The sequence below is a fragment of the Gopherus flavomarginatus genome, chromosome 2 (genome assembly GCF_025201925.1).
Source record: "Gopherus flavomarginatus isolate rGopFla2 chromosome 2, rGopFla2.mat.asm, whole genome shotgun sequence".
In the NCBI taxonomy this organism is placed as follows: domain Eukaryota; kingdom Metazoa; phylum Chordata; order Testudines; family Testudinidae; genus Gopherus; species Gopherus flavomarginatus.
The window spans coordinates 230,314,183-230,331,544 of NC_066618.1; the positions used below are offsets into that span (position 1 = coordinate 230,314,183).

The 17,362-nt window shown below is 51.3% G+C and overlaps 1 protein-coding gene across 7 annotated transcripts in view; it reads left to right on the top strand.

The window, feature by feature from the left end:
- The window catches only part of RP1 (RP1 axonemal microtubule associated), a 320,592-nt gene that overhangs the window by 111,275 nt on the left and 191,955 nt on the right, over positions 1 to 17,362 (top strand). The gene's annotated exons all lie outside the window — the stretch shown is intronic.

A 17,362-nucleotide genomic window follows, 5' to 3' on the forward strand; every position in this document is an offset into this window, starting at 1 on the left:
TTATTTTTATTAATACTAACAAGAGTAGGGATTTCTCATGTGAATAAGGGATGCAGGTTTGGGCACATACTAGTTGGTGTTTCATCAATATCTTATACTTGTTCATGAAAAGATACAAACAACTCTCTGACATTAATCAGACAGAATGTTCTATAGAAAAAGGAGGCCAGCTGCCTACCTCAGGCAAGAAAGATCAGCTCAATATCAAATCCGTCCTCCAGTGAGTCACATGGCTCAGACATCATGCATGACAGGGCACTTAGGTGCCAATTATCACAGAATGAATACACCGAGGAGGCTGGTCAGCAGAAAATATTCAGGAGCAGAGGCTGTAAAGGTGAAAAGGAAAAAGAATTTATATCATTCCTGCCTTTTGTGACTGCTAAAAAAAAGAACACTGTTACTGACGAGAGTTTAAGATAGGGCAGCAGGACCACCAAGGGGTGGCTTCTTTATTGGCCAAAGAAGCTGCAATACAATGCTCTTCTCAAGGAAGGAGAATGCTTTGTTCCTCAGACATGCTTCTGATATGCTTTATTTTCACTGGCTCATGGCTTTATTTTCATTTTATACTGGAAGACTTGATTTTTTTTTTCTGGTTTGTAGTATAAAATACCATATTTCTTAATTCTCTCAGTTAATCTGGGAAATGTCGATATTTTTTCTGACTTAATAGAATCCTGACTTTCGATTTTGCACAGGCAAAATCCAGCCATTCTCATGGATTTCAATTAAAATGTTAATTCTGTTTTGGGTTTTTTAAATTATACATCAACATGTTTTCAGCATTTAGGATTACACAATATATCTGGATAACCTGGTTTTAACAGGAGAGCAGCATAAATCAGCCAACAGCCCAGTGTGTGCTGTAGCACTGAAAACTAGAAGGTCAGTTAGTTAATGTATTAAGGTTCTTAGGATCTGGTGCTATGAAATGCCAAGTGCTTCTTTCAAGGTGTAATTGAAGGTGCTTGGCACTTCTTGGGGTTGGGCCTGTTAGTGAGCTGGTGGGAAGGTGCCTGCCCTTTGGCCCTGATCTGTGTAACTATGTATGTGCTTGATGTTAAGCATATACCAAGTGCTTTGCTGATCAGGGCCAGGAAGCTCAGAACCATACAGGATCAAGCCCCAGCCATCTTACTGTACAGCAATCCATAACCATTGATTAATGAAGTGGCTCTCATGTTGAGATTGCAATGGCTTTACTATGTGGAAGGAAAAAAGTTCCTCTAAGGATAATCCAGAAAAGAGAAAAAAATAATAAGGAATCCTTATGGTACTTTAGAGACTAACAAATTCATTTGGGCATAAACTTTCATGGGCTAAAATCCACTTCATCAGATGCATGGAGTGAAAAATACAGGAAGCAGAATGTATATTTTACAACACGTGAAAAGATGGGAGTTGTCTTACCAAGTGGGGGGGTCAGTGCTAACGAGGCCAATTCATTTAAGGTGAAAGTGGCCTATTCTCAACAATTGAGAAGAAGGGGTGAATATCAGAGGGAAAATTACTTTTTGTAGTGACCCATCCACTCCCAGTCTTTATTCAGGACTAATTTGATGGTGTCCTGTTTGCAAATTAATTCCAGTTCTGCAGTTTCTCATTGGAGTCTGTTTTTGAGTTTTTTTGTTAAAGAATTACCGCTTTTAAGTCTGTTAGCCCATGAAAGCTTATGCCCAAATCAATTTGTTAGCCTCTAAGGTGCCACAAGAACTCCTTGTTTTTGCTGATACAAACTAACATGGTTACCACTCTGAAACCAGAGAAGAGAGGAAATCAGAATGTGAAAACCAGAAAAGCAACATGTAAATAAATGAGTGTTTACCACCTGTTTTTAGTCAGCAAGGCATAAAACACATCTTTAGAAAATGGTTATATTCTCCCCTTTTAAATCAAAGCTCCTATTTTCTGAAAACAATGAGCTGGCTATTTATCAGGGGGTTAATTGACCTTTTCCCTCAGGTGCCACTGTTAATCATTTCTTGTTATTCTCAGCATCTATTCCTGTTGTTGCAGACCTCACTCCTTTTCTTTGTCAGTTTCATGCTAGTCCTTGGTGTGAAATTGACATGTGGTGCTTGGAAACAGATAGGATGAGACATCCAGATACAGCTCTGATTTTCTGGCGGGTAGAGAAGATTTGAGAAATTGAACATTTTCTCTTGTGCTTTCAGCTGAATCATTTTCGTTTTCTATGAGGCAAAGATTGTTTTGCACACACCAAGCAGGCATATACTACCTGCTAGGTAGCAGAAGTATGACAGATCTGCTGTCAGAATGTGGGAGGAGGAGAACCCCTGCAGTGAGTGCAGGCATCCTGCATACCTCACGGCTGAGCATCAGAGGGGCTTCCTCTACCCTGACACTTAAGGGAGATTTGCCATGAGTTGGGAGGCATATGCACCTGCAACTTTGTGGATACCACTACTAAATCTCACCTCCCCCCATTTGGGGGTACAGTTGTAACACTGATGACTTGTCAGTAGCCGGGATCAAACCTGGGATCTTTGGGACTCAATGCATGAGTCTCTTTAGCATGAGCTAGAACAGTGTTTTACAAACCATGGGTCACATCCCACTACTGGGTCATGGCATGTAAGGTGCTGGGTTGCCTTGCTCTGGTCAGCACTGCCGACCGGGACGTTAAAAGTCCTGTCGGAAGTGCTGCCCAGCTAAGGGAGGCTAGTGCCTACCTTTTCTGATACTGCGCTGTGCCCCCGAAACAGCCAGCAGCGGATCCGGCTTCTAGGCAGGGAGGCCACGGGGCTCTGCGTGCTGCCCCAGCCCCGAGCACCAGCTCCGCACATTCCCGGCCAATGGGAGCTGTGGGGGCAGTGCCTGTGGGCGAGAGTCATGTGGAGCCACTTACGCACCTCTGACTAGGAGCCACTTGTGGGCCTCTGACTAGGAGCTAGACCTGCTGCTGGCCACTTCCAGGGTGCAGTGCGGTCCACAGTGCCAGGACAGGTGCCCCAATCCCCTGCCCCAGCTCTGAGTCCCACAAACCCAGAACCCCTTCCTGCACCCCAAACCCCTCATCCCCAGCTCCACCCCAGAGCCTGCACTCCCAGCCCAGAACCCTGATGCCCTCCTGCACCCCAACCCCCTGCCCCAGCTCAGCGCCCCCTCCCACACCCTGAACCCCTCATTCCCAGCCCCACCCTGCAGCCCTCACCCCCAAACCTCAATCCTCTGCTCCAGCCCTAAGCTCCTCCCACACCCCAAACCCCTCCTCCCCAGCTCCGTTGGGTCACGGGCATCAACAATTTTCTTCAGCTGGGTCCCCAGAAAAAATGTTTGAAAACCACTGAGCTAGAAGGCACCGGTCTCTTAGCCAAAACTCTAGCAGGTTAATCAGTCTCTGGCTGTTCTAGCTGCCACTAGAGGGAGACAGAGTGCCACACCAAGCAGGCATGGGTTACACAGTGGCAGTGGTGACTGCAGCTCTGAGGCTGGAACAGTGGAGGAATGCAGGCCAGTGGAGGAAGAGTACATCCCACTTGACATTTCTGTCACCACCTGCCCTGTACTTAGATGCCTTGGTGTGGTGCCGCTGTGGTTCAGACCCAAGATCTCACCCTGGCTCTCATCAGCCTAGTTACTCCTTGCAGGGTGACATTCAGTCCCAGGTCTTCCCAAATCCATCCATCTGAAGTTCTTAATTACCAGGCAGTTGGACAAATGCCCTCTGGTTCATCACCCCTCAAGGCATGAACCAACCCCCAGACACCAGTTTACTTTGACACACACATTCCACACAGTTTGCACACGAGACACCTGTTTAGGGTAAAGCTAAACAAAAGGCTTAAGTAATAGAAAAGCCACAGATTCAAAGATGAAATAGTAAGGGAGAACAAACATATACAAGTGACCCAGAAAAGAAACATAAAGACAACCCTTTTCCACTGCTATCTACATACTACACAGACCACAGTGAGAGATTATGCCATACTCTATCAAAAAAACTGAGGAACCACCTGATCAGCATCCTATACAGCAAACAGGAAAACATCAAAACAGAGCTCTCCAACCTGGAGACTGTCATTAATAACCAAACTTCTATACAAACAGACTTCACTAGAATAAGACAGGAGATCTACATTACTCACTTCACCTCTCTACAAAGGAAAAAGGACTGTAAGCTGTCTAAACTCCTACCTGCTACATGGGGCCACAACCGTGGTACCCCTAACCCACCCAGCAATATCATCAATCTATCCAACTACACACTCAGCCCAGAAGAAAAGTCTGTCCTATCTCAGGGACTCTCTTTCTGCCCTGCCACCCACACCAACTTGATACAGTTCTGTGGCGATCTGGAAGCCTATTTTCGCCGTCTCCGACTCAAAGAATACTTCCAGGACAACACTGAACAGTGCACTGATACACAGGTGCCCTCCCACCAACAGCACAAGAAGAAGAACTCCACATGGACTCCTCCTGAGGGTCAAAATGACAGTCTGGACCTATACTTTGAATGCTTCTGCCGGCGTGCACAGGCAGAAATCGTGGAACAACAACATCGCTTGCCTCACAACCTAAGTCGTGCAGAACGCAATGCCATCCACAGCCTCAGAAACCACCCTGACATTATCATCAAAGAGGCTGATAAAGGAGGTGCCGTTGTCATCATGAACAGGTCTGACTACCAAAAAGAGGCCGCCAGACAACTCTCCAATACCAAATTCTACAGGCCACTTCCCTCAGATCCCACTGAGGACTACACTAAGAAACTACAGCATCTACTCAGGACACTCCCTACACTAACACCAGAAGAAATCAACATACCCCTAGAGCCCCGACCAGGGTTATTCTATCTACTACCCAAGATCCACAAACCCGGAAATCCTGGACGTCCCATCATCTCAGGCATTGGCACTCTCACTGAAGAACTGTCTGGATATATGGACTCTCTACTCAGACCCTATGCCACCAGCACTCCCAGCTATCTCCGTGACACCACTGATTTCCTGAGGAAACTACAATGAATTGGTCACTTCCCAGAAAACACCATCCTAGCCACCATGGATGTAGAGGCTCTCTACACAAACATCCCACACACAGATGGAATACAAGCTGTCAGGAACACTATCCCTGATGATGCCACAGCACAACTGGCTGCTGAGCTCTGTGCCTTTATACTTACACACAACTATTTCAAATTTGATGACAATATATATCTCCAGATCAGTGGCACTGCTATGGGCAACCGCATGGCCCCACAATATGCCAATATCTTTATGGCCGACCTGGAACAACGCTTCCTCAGCTCTCGTCCACTCACGCCCCTTCTCTACGTACGCTACATTGATGACATCTTCATCATCTGGACCCATGGGAAGGAGACTCTGGAAAAATTCCACCACGATTTCAACAGCTTCCACCCCACCATCAACCTCAGCGTGGACCAATCTACACGGGAGGTCCACTTTCTTGACACCACGGTGCAAATAAATGATGGTCACATTAACACCACCCTATATCGAAAACCTACCGACCGCTATGCCTACCTTCATGCCTCCAGCTTCCATCCCGGACACATCACACGATCCATTGTCTACAGCCAAGCACTGAGGTACAACCGCATCTGCTCTAACCCCTCAGACAGAGACCAACACCTACAAAATCTCCACCAAGCATTCTCAAAACTACAATACCCACACGAGGAAATAAGGAAACAGATCAACAGAGCCAGACGTGTACCCAGAAGCCTCTTACTGCAAGACAAACCCAAGAAAGAAACCAACAGGACTCCACTGGCCATCACATACAGCCCCCAGCTAAAACCCCTCCAACGCATCATCAAGGATCTACAACCCATCCTGGACAAAGATCCCACACTTTCACAGGCCTTGGGTGGCAGGCCAGTCCTTGCCCACAGACAACCTGCCAACCTGAAACATATTCTCACCAGTAACTGCACACCGCACCATAATAACTCTAGCTCAGGAACCAATCCACGCAACAAACCTCGATGCCAACTCTGCCCACATATCTACACCAGCGACACCATCACAGGACCTAACCAGATCAGCCACACCATCACTGGTTTATTCACCTGCACATCCACCAATGTAATATATGCCATCATATGCCAGCAATGCCCCTCTGCTATGTACATCGGCCAAACTGGACAGTCTCTACGGAAAAGGATAAATGGACACAAATCAGACATTAGGAAGGGCAATATACAAAAACCTGTAGGAGAGCACCTCAACCTCCCTGGCCACACTATAGCAGACCTTAAGATGGCCATCCTGCAGCAAAAAAACTTCAGGACCAGACTTCAAAGAGAAACTGCTGAGCTTCAGTTCATCTGCAAATTTGACACCATCAGCTCAGGATTGAACAAAGACTGTGAATGGCTTGCCAACTACAGAACCAGTTTCTCCTCTCTTGGTTTTCACACCTCAACTGCTAGAACAGGGCCTCATCCTCCCTGATTGAACTGACCTCGTTATCTCTAGCTTGCTTGCTAGCATATATATACCTGCCCCTGGAAATTTCCACTACATGCATCTGAGGAAGTGGGTATTCACCCACAAAAGCTCATGCTCCAAAACGTCTGTTAGTCTATAAGGTGCCACAGGATTCTTTGCTGCTTTTACAGATCCAGACTAACACGGCTACCCCTCTGATACTTAACCCTTTTCTAATACAAGTTATCTATTGCCTTTGAACAATTTCCCAGCATACCCCTAGCTGTAATAGAATCCAGCGTTTCATGGACAGCACTTGCCAAGTGACTGTCAGAAAACTGTGGAAAAAGCCTTTTACAAGCAGGCTTGTGTCTACCTTTTTTTTCTCTCAGTCCATGATGACTCATGTTTATTCAGAGTGAAGAAATTCCCTCTTACCTGAGAGCCAGGATGCCTCGACAACTTTCCATTAACTCCATTGTCTTTTCCTGGCTAGACAGTGGGTTGTTGCTTGGAGCCGGTGTCATATAAATCCCTGTCTTGGAATGTGCCGTCCGGGCTGTGATGTGTAGTTGAAATTGTAGTACAGGTTATGAGCACAGTTTTCTATATGCATAAATACATAGATTCACAACCATAGTCTGTATACATCTCTCAGAATGACCATCAAGTTCAGAATGTCCCAGGCTTGCATGAAAGGCCTTTTCAATATGCTTACAGTACAATAATACATCTGCAATCAGTTGGTTCAACTGCTCATTTGTGGGGTTTAAACCTTCTGTCCTCCCCTTGGGCTGTCTGGACCCTGACTGTTACAGCCATTAATGCAAATGAGGAACAGACCCAATGCTGTGCACCAGTGTAAAATGGTTATATATGAGAGTAGACTAATGGCCCTCTGTCATCCCCTGATTAGGGGTAAGTAAAGTGAATTAATTCCAGCTCGTTTTCTCTAACTTCTAATATGCACCAACTATGTCTGTGGACACTCCCAGCCTGGGGTGTCATGTCATGGGGCTTTCTATAAGCTGGCTTCTTCAAACAGAACAAATACTGTATGCACTTCTGGCCCAGGGACAGAGAGTTTACCTTAAGTAAAAATAACTATATCTTTGAGGAGGAACTTTTGTGACAAAGTTCCTCCTCTACCTTGAGGGTGTCATAACATTTTTCCCAGATCTGGACCTTAGCGTCCAAAATATGGGTGTTAGCATGAAAACCTCCAAGCTTAGTTACCAGCTTGGACCTGCTAAAGCTGCCACCAGCCAGGAATTATACAGTGCCTAGCTCACTGTGGTCTCCCCAAAACCTTCTCTGGGGGACCCCCAGACTCAGATTCCTTGAGTCTCACAACAAAGGGGAATAAACCATCTCCCTTCCCCCTCCTCCCCTCCAGGTGTTCCCTCCCTGGGTTCCTGGAGAGATATACAGAAGCAAGCTCCGTGAATCTAAACAGAGGAACTCCACCCTCCCTGTTTAGATTCCTGGAAAACACAAGTACCGAGAGAGAGCTAATCTCTCCTCCTCCTCCCCCCTCACCCAGAGGGTATGCAAAGTCAGGCTAGTAAATCTAACACAAGGAGATTTTCCCCCTGACTTCTTCCTCCCACCAATTCCCTGGTGAGCTGCAGACTCAATTCCCTGGAGTCCCCACTAAAGAAAAACTCCAACAGGTCTTAAAAAGAAAGCTTTATATAAAAAGAAAGAAAAGGACATAAAAATGGTCTCTCTGTATTAAGGTGACAAATACAGGGTCATTTGCTTAAAAGAAAAAAATGAATAAACAGCCTTATCCAAAAAGAATACAATTTAACACATTCCAGCAACTATACACATGTAAATACAAAAGAAAACAATATAAACCTTATTGTCTTACTATCTTTGTACTTACAACTTGGAAACAGAAGATTAGAAAGCTGGAGATAGAAAAATCACTCTCATAGCCAAGAGGGTCAGACCCAAGACAAAGGACAAAGAACTCACACCCAAACTTCCCTCCACCCAGATTTGAAAAAGTCTTGTTTCCTGATTGGTCCTCTGGTCAGGTGTTTCAGATTACTCCTTTCCAGATGAAAGAGACATTAACCCTTAGCTATCTGTTTATGACAGAGGGGTCCTGCGCTTATTGGCAGATTTACTCACCTCAGTGATCTTCCCCACAGCCTGGGTCAGCTCCTCCTGTGTCTGATCAGGAGTTGGGAGATTTGGAGGGAACCTGGGCCCACCCTCTACTCCGGGTTCCAACCCAGGGCCCTGTGGATTGCAGCTGTCTATAGGATCTCCTGTAGCAGCTGCATAACAGCTACACCTCCCTAGGCTACTTCCCCATGGCCTCCTCCAAACACCTTCTTTATCCTCACCACAGGATCTTCCTCCTGGTGTCTGATAACGCTTGTACTCCTTAGTCCTCCAGCAGCACACCCTCTCACTCTCAACTCCTTGTGCCTCTTGCACAGCTCCTCACACACACTTCCTCTCCTCTGGCTCCCCCCTCCCTGACAGGAGTGAGATCCTTTTTAAACCCAGGTGCCCTGATTAGCCTGCCTTGATTGGCTGCAGGTGTTCTAATCAGCTTGTCTGCCTGAATTGGTTCTAGCAGGTTCCTGATTACTCTAGTGCAGCCCCTGCTCTAGTCACTCAGGGAATGGAAAACTACTCATCCTGTGACCAGTATATTTGCCCTCTATCAGACTCCTGTACCCCACTGGCCTGGGTCTGTCACATATCCCTCCCCCCTGCTCAACACCAAGGGGTTGGGCAGCTTGGGATGCCAGACAGTGCACACGTGACAAGCCATCGGCATTACCATGACGGCTCCCTGCTCTGTGTTGCACACGGAACTGGAAAGGTTGGAGGGATAAGAACCACCTGGTCACCTTTGTGTTCTTCTCCTTGTTCCACTGCATCCATTGAAGAGGGACATGGTCGGTCATGAGGACAAATCTGTGCCCGAGCAAGTAGTAGCACAGTGCTTCCATGGCCCATTTTACAGCGAGGCACTCTCTCTCCACCACTGCATATTTTTGTTCCCTCGGAAGAAGTTTCCAACTGAGGTGGAGAATTGGGTGTTCCTCCTCCCTGATCATCTGTGATAAAACAGCCCCCAACCCTACTTCCGATGCATCTGTCTGCAGGATAAATTCCTTGGTGAAATCAGGGGCTCAGTACAGGGTTACTGCAGAGGGCAGTCCGTAGGTCTCTGAATGCTTCCTCTGCTGCGTCAGACCATCTCACCAGATCAGGTCCATGGGCTTTCACTTTCACTAGGTCTGTCAGGGGGCTTGCCCTTGTGGCAAAGTGGGGGATAAATTGTCGGTAATATCCCACTACACCTAGGAATGCCCGGACTTGTTTCTTGCGACACGGTCGGGGCCAATTTTGGATGGCTTCCAACTTGTTCACTTGGGGTTTTACCAGACCTTTTCCCACAATGTAGCCAAGATATTTGGCCTCTGTAAACCCTACAGCGCACTTGGTAGGGTTTGCTGTAAGGCCAGCTCGCCTGAAGGTGTCAAGGACTGCCTCCACCTTCTCTAGGTGGGTTTCTCAGTCTGGGGTATGAATGACCACATCGTCCAAGTAGGCAGCAGCATAACTGTTATGCAGGTGTAATAGCTTGTCCATGAGGTGCTGGAAAGTGGCTGGGGCCCCATGTAGTCCAAAAGGGAGGACAGTATATTGAAAAAGACTCTCTGATGTAGACAATGCAGTCTTTTCCTTTGTGTCTTCCGCAAGGGGAATCTGCCAGTACCCCTTTGTCAAGTCTAGGGTAGTCAAGTACCGGGCATTCCCCAAACGATCCAGTAGCTCATCTATGCGAGGTATGGGGTACGCGTCGAACTGGGATACTTCGTTTAGTTGCCGGAAGTCATTGCAAAACCTTGTGGTGCCATCAGGTTTGGGCACCAGCACATCTGGGCTGGACCACTGACTGTGGGATTCTTCGATGATCCCCAACTCCAGCATTTTTTTTACTTCTGCTTTTATTTCCTCCCTTTTGGCCACTGGCACCCGATAGGGCCTCATTGTTATTCTGGCCCCAGGGTTCGTGACGATGTGGTGATATGTCTCTGTTGTTCGACCTGGTTTTGTCGAGAACACATCTTCGTTCCGGAAGATCATCTCAGACACCTCATTCTGGTCTGGTGTTAAATCGGGAGACACTCTCACCTGTTTGGAAGGCTTGTTTTCCTGGATAGTTATGCATGCCTCTTGTGCATGCAAGGGTTTCAGAAGGTTGATGTGATAAATCTGTTCTTGTTTTCGGCATCCTGGCTGCCGCACTTTGTAGGTTACTTCCCCCACGGGTTCAACCACCTCATAGGGCCCCTGCCATTGGGCCAGAAGCTTGCTTTCTGCCGTGGGTACCAACACCATCACCCGATCCCGTGGTTGGAACTGTTGGACCTTTGCCTGGCGATTGTAATAGGTTCTTTGGGCCTACTGGGCTTTTTCCAAATGTTCCCGTACAATAGGGTTGACACGGGCTATCCGGTCTTGCATCTGTATTACATGTTCTATTATATTTCTCCCCTCATTGGGTTCCTTTTCTCAAATCTCTTTGGCGATATCTAATATGCCACGGGGGTGACATCCGTATAATAACTCGAATGGGGAAAACCCAGTTGAGGCCTGAGGTACCTCCTGGATTGCGAACATAAGGTAGGGCAGTAGGGTGTCCCAGTCCTTCCCGTCTCGATTTACCACCTTCCTTATCATAGCCTTGAGGGTTCGGTTAAACCTTTCTACCAACCCATTAGTCTGCGGATGGTAAACTGAAGTTCTCAGGGTATGTATATGGAGCAGCGTACAGAGGTCCTTCATTAGCTCTGACATAAATGGGGTTCCTTGGCCTGTTAATATCTCCTTTGGTAGCCCCACTCAGGCAAAGATCTCCACCAGCTCTTTGACTGTCGTTTTAGAGGCTGTGTTCTGCAGGGCGACAGCTTCTGGGTAGCAAGTAGCATAGTCCAAAACAACAAGTATATATTGGTGGCTCCGAGCCGTCTTCTCCAGGGGTCCCACTAGGTCCATGGCTATTCGCTCAAAGGGGACCTCTATGATAGGAAATGGTACTAAAGGTGCCCTCAGGTGGGGATGGGGACTGTGCAGCTGACACTCCAGGCAGGATGCACAGTACCTCCGCACTTCTTCATGTACTCCGGGCCAGAAGAACCGTTGTAGGACTCGTGCCAGGGTCTTCTCTACCCCCAAGTGCCCCGCAAAAAGATGACTATGCGCAAGACTTAATACAGTGTTCTGGTGTTTTCGAGGTACTAAGATCTGCTGTACCTTCTGCCCCTGTACTGGTGCAACCTAGTATAAGAGATTCTTCTTCATTATGAAGTAGGGTCCTGGTTCCTGGGTTCTCCCTTCCATGGGGACCCCATCTATTTCAGTCACCTCCTTTCTAATGTTGTACTTTGGGTCTTCAGCCCAGTCCTGTCCAAAATTTCCTCTTCTGGGGCTAATCTACCCAAGATCTAGGGGCCCAGTCTCTGTTGCCTCTACTGGTTCAGAAGCGTTAGGGTGGGAGTCAGACTCAGGTGCTTCTCCCTCCTGGGTGGCCTTCTTTTCAGTTGCTCTGGTCTGCCTACCTACGAGAGTGACCCTCTGGCTTCGGGCCAGTATTCAGGTTCCCATGGCCTTAGCTGCCCTCCTTTCCCTTTTCAACTTTCTACCCTGTCTGGGAATGGAAAATAAATCTGGGGATATTTCAGAGAAGACTGGGGGTTGACAGTCTACTGTGGATGCCTCACTAACCTCAGGATTCCCTTCTTTCTCCAATCCTCCTACTGGGAGTAAGTCTCCAAACCCTGGGAAGTCCGTCCCTATAAGTACCGGGTATGGGAGTTTAGGGACTACGCCTGCTGCTACCTCAGTAGTGTTCCCCATAATCTCAATTTTTACTGGGATGGTGGGGTAATAACCAACTGTCCCGTGAACGCATGTTATCCCCATACGCTTAGCCCACAGCAGCTGACTACACTTCACAAGCTTCCCCGAGACAAGCGTGATAGCACTCCCCGAATCAACCAATGCTGTGGTCTCTACTTCATTTAGCTTTACTGGTCTGGTGTGCATATGTGGGGTTAGTGAGACCCCCACAAGGTGGATTAGGGAGCATGGGTCTGCCCAGTTCCCCAGGTTACACTGCATAGGCTCCTCAGCATTGGGACACTGTGCAGCTATATGTCCCCACTCCCCGCAGGCAAAACATCTGTATGGGGCCTTAGGCATTCCCCGGTCCCTTGGTTTGGGAAGTCTAATATCATGATCCTCTTCTCCCTCAGTGCTCTGACTCTTTGTGGCTTCTGGTGGGCCTTCAGCCCTCTCTTTTTCCACCTGTGAGCCCCTCGTTACCCAGTCACCGGAGCTCTAGGGCTTGGTGCTGCTAGTTTAACCTTGGGTGGCTCTTACTTAACTGGTCGGGTCAGTTCCCTCGCCATCCTTCTCCTCTCTACCAGTGCGACAACCTCATCATAGGTGGAGGGTTCGTTCTGCCTTACCCAAGCACAAAGGTCTGGCGGTAGACCCCTCATGTATCGGTCAATGACCAGAACCTCTAGTACCTCTTCCAGACTCCAGGATTCTGTTCGCAACCACTTTTGTGTGAGATGGATGAGGTCATACAATTGGGACCGTGGGGTTTTGTTTTCCTGGTACCTCCACTCGTGATACCGCTGGGCCCGCACTGCAGTTGTTACCCCAGATCTGGCCAGGATCTCTGCTTTCAGCTGGGGATAGTCTGCTGCAGCCTCTTCAGGCAGATCATAGTAGGCCTTCTGGGCCTCCCCACACAGGAATGGGGCAAGGATACCAGACCACTGATCTCGAGGCCAGGCCTCCCGTAGGGCTGTCCTCTCAAAGACTGGAAGGTATGCCTCTACATCATCCTCCCGTGTCATTTTCTGCAGCCAATGGCTGGCCCGTATGATCTGCATCCCATCATGGCCGCGGTTCAGCTCTGTAAGGGTCTCTACCTGGTTTACCAGTTCCCACAACATAGCTCAGTCTTGAGAAACCTGGTCCATCAGCAGGCGATTAGTCTCTTGTTGCAGCCGCACTGCCTCCTGTTGGGCAGCTGCCTGGACACGGGTAGCCTCCTGCTGGGCCGCCACAGCTTGTACCAGTGCCCATACTAGGTCATACATTGTGGTGAAAAAAACCAAAACCCTCTACCTTTTTTTTTGTAAATCACCCTCCTCCTTCTGCCATGCTGTGCACACCAAAATCCCACTCATGACACCAACTGTGACAAAGTTCCCCCTCTACCTTTGGGGGTGCTGCGCTTATTGGCAGATTTGCTCACCTCAGTGATCTTCCCCACAGTCTGGGTCAACTCCTCCTGTGTCTGATCAGGAGTTGGGAGGTTTGCGGGGAACCCAGGCCCACCCTCTACTCTGGGTTCCATCCCAGGGCCCTGTGGATTGCAGCTGTCTATAGTGCCTCTTGTAACAGCTACATGACAGCTACACCTCCCTGGGCTACTTCCCCATGGCCTCCTCTAAACACCTTCTTTATCCTCACCACAGGACCTTCCTCCTGGTGTCTGATAACGCTTGTACTCCTTAGTCCTCCAGCAGCACACCCTCTCACTCTCAGCTCCTTGTGCCTCTTGCTTCCAGCTCCTCACACACACTTCCTCTCCTCTGGCTCCCCCCTCCCTGACTGCAGTGAGCTGCTTTTTAAACCCAGGTGCCCTGATTAGCCTGCCTTGATTCGCTGTATGTGTTCTAATCAGCCTGTCTGCCTGAATTGGTTCTAGCAAGTTCTTGACTACTCTAGTGCAGCCCTTGCTCTGGTCCCTCAGGGAGCAGAAGCCTGCTTCTCCTAGGGCTAGTAGTAGCTTTCCCTTCGACTGCTCTGCAGTAAAGGAAGGAGGGAGAGGGCGGCTGCTGCTGCTGCTGTTCCTGCTGGGCATTGGGCCCTCGCTGCTGCTGCTGCTGTTTCTGTTGCTGTTCCTGCTCCTGCTGCTCCCCTGGCTGGGCTAGACACCACCACCCACCCCTTTCTCTGCTGTTTGTTTGCTGGCTGGCTCCCACCTCGGTTACTGCTGTTATTCCACCTACGGCCCCTTGGGGGGGGGGGGGGGCTGCTGGCCTGCTTCCCAGAGAGGCGGGGAGTGAGGGACCCCAGCTCTTGTTGCTGAGGACACCATCTGAGCAGGGTCCCTCCTGCCTGGACGCCAGACCACCACCACCTGGAGCTGCTGGGACTACTGTGGCTGTTGCTGGGGAGTTGTTGGTGCCCGGAGGAGGAGGAGGAGTGGAAGAGGACCGCCTGCTGCTGGAGACCTTGTGAAGACCACAGTGGAGGGGGCTTTTCTGGACTGAGTCTTTTTCGAACTGTGCTCTTGTGGTGGGGGTTTGGACTGTGTCTGCTAGGGCACCGGGGGTGTGGCGTGGAGCCTGCTCCCGGTTCATCCGTGTCCCCCTTCGCCCCCACCACCATCATTGCCCCCTCCACCACTGCCGCTGGCTGTTTTCCTTCTGCTTCAGCTTCCTGCCTTTGGGACTGAGCTGCTCCCCTGGCTCACCACACCCACTTCCATCATTTGGGCCTGCAGCAGCCAACCATTGACTTTTTGGCACAAGTGCCTGTGAGCGCACACCCCCCAAACCCCCTGGGCTGACCCCCTCCCCTTTGCCACATTTGTCTGCCCCACCCATTTCCCTCTGCTGCCCTGATAGTCCTGCCCCAGCCCTGCAGCTGTCCCCGTGGTCCCTCTACCCCATTCCCAGCTCACCCTTTCCCCTCCCACTCTGTGCTCCCCCAGCCCTGATTGGTCCCTCCCCTCGTGCGCCCACGCCCCCTCCCATGCGCTTGTGCCCTTCCCCATTTGGTTTCCCCTTGTTCACTGCACCCCCATATGCCGTTGTCCCCCTGATCCCCTGGTGCAACTGGAGGAGCCGGAACTCCCCTCTGCGTCGGTGCCCTGAAGCCCTACCGCCCTTAGGTCCTTGGTTGCTCCCCACGCCCCTTTAGCCTTCCCTTTCTAACGCCTTCCTCCCCTGCCTGCAGCCTAGCTGGGAGGGGTGGCTGCCTCCTCTCCTTCCCCTCCCCTTGCTGTTTGTCCCCCTCTTCGCTCTCGTTATGGCGGGGGACGCGGCAGGGGAGACCCCTCGCAATGCTCCCACCACCCGTCCTCCACCTGCCCCCGTGTCCCCTGCCCAAGCCTCTACCTTGTCCGCCATTGCTGATCCACCTACCACTGCCCCTGCTGGGGCACCGGTGGTGTCGAGTACCGGGGAGACCTCCGTTGCTGCCACGTCTCTCACCCCTTCTGATTCGGGGGGAGCCCCCCCAGCCGGTGGGAAGGGTTGGGGTGGGAAGAAGGGTAAGGGCCCCGCTAAAAAGGCCAGGCCCTCCATGGCAGAGACTGCCCCTGCTGCCGGAGCCCCACTACCGGCTGCGGCATCCCTCCCCGCTATTCCCTCCACCAGCTCTGCAGGTGTCCCTCCCCCGGCCCCCAGGGCGTACGCCCAGGTAGCGGCGGCCCCCCCGCCTGCCGCCGCTCTTCTGACCGCCGCTTCCACCACCATCTACAGCGGCCGGGGCTCCTTTCCCACTTTGACCAGGAAGCACGGCATCCGTTGCCTCCTGGTGCCTGCCTCGCCCCACGTGGAGACCTATGTGCGGGCGTTGGCGAGGGTGGTGGGGCGAGGGTGGTCTTCTTCCTGGCATCGGAGGCCGCCGCCCAGGAGGCGGTAGAGACAGGTCTGGCGGTGGGGGGCGTGTTCATCCCCCTGGAGCCGTTGGAAGACCTGGAGGTCCGCTTAATCCTGACCTCTGTCCCTCCCTTCCTGCCCAATGCCGCCCTGCTGCCCGCCCTTTCTGCCCTGGGATGCCCCATATCCGTCATCAGCCCTCTCCCCTTGGGCTGCAAGGACCCCGCCCTCCGTCATGTTCTCTCGTTCCGCCGGCAAGTGCAGCTTCAACTGCCGCCGGCGGCGCGTGGCGGAGAGGCGCTCGAGGGGTCCTTTCTGGTCCCCTACCAGGGAGCCCACTACCGGGTGCATTACTCAATAGGGGAGGCCCGGTGCTACCTCTGCCAGGCAATGGGGCACGTCCGGAGGGACTGCCCCTTGGCCCAGCACGGAGAAGCGTCCAGGACCCCCGAACCCCGGCAAGGCGCCGGCCCTGTCATCACCGGTGCCCCTGGCTGCCCAGCACCCGAAGCTGCCCCTCCTCCTTCTCGGTCCACCTCTGTGGAGGAGTGTGTGGCAGAGATACCGCCGGACGTGGGAGAGGGCTCGTCCCAGGGGGAATCCTCCCCGGTTTCTGCTGTCCCACTACTGCCTCTCCGAGTCCCTGAGCCATTGCCCTTGCCCCCCCAACCCAACCCCTGTTAGCCAGCCCCCGGATGATGCCATGGAGGGCTGGTCCTTAGTGCAGGGGAAGCGGGGCAAGCGGAAGGCTCGAGTTTCCTTACTGCCTTCGGATTTGGAGGCCCCCCGGAAGAGCAGGAAGGGGGGCACCGATGATGAGTCTTCCGCCTTGCCCCCTGATGGCTCCCGTTTTGTGGTGCCGGCTGGGGACGCCGTGGCAGCACCGGAAGGTGACACCGCTCCTCCTCTGGGGTCACTTCCCGTGGAAGCCCCCGAGGGAGCCTCTGTCACCCCTTTCCCACTCGACACCTCTGCGAGCGCCGCGGTGGGTATCACCTCGGGTGCTGGCGGGGAGGGCCCTGGGGTGGTGGACGGTGGTCTCCCTCCCATTTACGGGGAGATCGAGGCCCTGGGTTTGACCCCGGTCACGCAGGGGAGGACGACCCTCTGCCGGTGGGCCTCGACCTGGGCGACCTCACCACGGCCCCCCTGGCCCCGAGTTCCCTTCCCCTAACCACTGCTTCTGCTCCCACCTCTGAGGGTCCCCTGGAATCTTCCATCGACTCGGCTGCGGGTGGCACTCTGTTGACGGCCGCCGAGCCCCTTGGG